The following is a 1,282-nucleotide window of genomic DNA, read 5'->3' as shown; positions in this document are numbered from 1 at the left end:
GTCTTAGTAAATTGCTATATAAAGTCTAAGACCAGAACCAGTATTTTAAATTTATTTTATAACTCGGCTCCTAATTGTCACAAAATTTAAAAATTGGTACCTATGGATAGCCCTCGGCCCTACCTAATACACCGTGTCCATAACAATGTGGTAATTAAATATTTACTGGGCGTTAGGGTCGGTCTTAGTAAATTGCTATATAAAGTCTATATAAAATTTTACGAATTTAAAAAAAAAATTCCTACCGTCAAAAATAGCGACGCCTAGACCACCACACCTGTTCTGACGTTAAATCCTACTTGCACACACGTGTGGGAATAGATTAGATATCATCTAGAGATAGAATTCCTAATTATTTAATTAAAATAGAGACTCTAGATTTAATAGTTGTGTCATAGTTACATTAAGTCGAATTAGCGAAGCGGAGGCGGGAACTAGATTCTAGATCTAACACTTCGATTGCGATGAAAAAAAAATAGCTTTATTTTAAGGCCGACAAGGCAAATACGGTTTAATTAATATTAAAGAAATAAGTCCGAACACCTACCTTAAGCGAATCATCTACACAACACATGACTAGAAATAATACACGTCCACACGAAGAGCGATTGAAACGGTGACTGCAACGGTGAAAACTTGTACGACGGAAACATGGCGCCTAGGTTATGCCTACTTCCGGTCTGATGAAAATTTTTAATTCATTTTAAATTTTGCGCTCTATTTCGTCCGCGCTTGTCCACTTAAACTCTACAGAAAAGATAGTCTATATAAAAATAATTCCTAGAAGACAATTTTATGAGAGATCACCCACATTTATTTACCCTGCCTGTCTACCTTAGGGTTAGAGTTTGAATTTTTCTAGATTCAAGCCAAATATGCCGTGTCGATTAAACGACGACGTACATAACAGAGCGAAGACAATGAATGGTTCCTTAATTAACTATAATTACGGTCCTAATACAACTACAATTCACCATAGTACTAATATGTATGTGTATTGTTGTTTTGGGAGTTCTGTCATTACATTTTAAATTATAAAAAAAACGGGTTTACGATACACTTCATTACGCCGCCGATCGTGGTTTTAGATTTAAATTTGGTCGGATTCGGTTTATTATTAATTTATATAATACTTTATACATACTTTAATTCATTAAATACATTTATCTATGTATTTATTTCATTAGTTAAGTATTTGTTTAACTAAAAATTATCAATTTAAGGCATAACAATTACAGAAAACGATTGTATTTGAGATAAGTCTTATCGAACCATTTAGTAG

The sequence above is a fragment of the Physella acuta genome, unplaced genomic scaffold, assembly GCF_028476545.2.
Source record: "Physella acuta isolate Inbredline_101_S28 unplaced genomic scaffold, ASM2847654v3 ptg002328l, whole genome shotgun sequence".
NCBI lineage: Eukaryota > Metazoa > Mollusca > Gastropoda > Physidae > Physella > Physella acuta.
Note: the sequence above shows the minus strand (reverse complement) of the source record.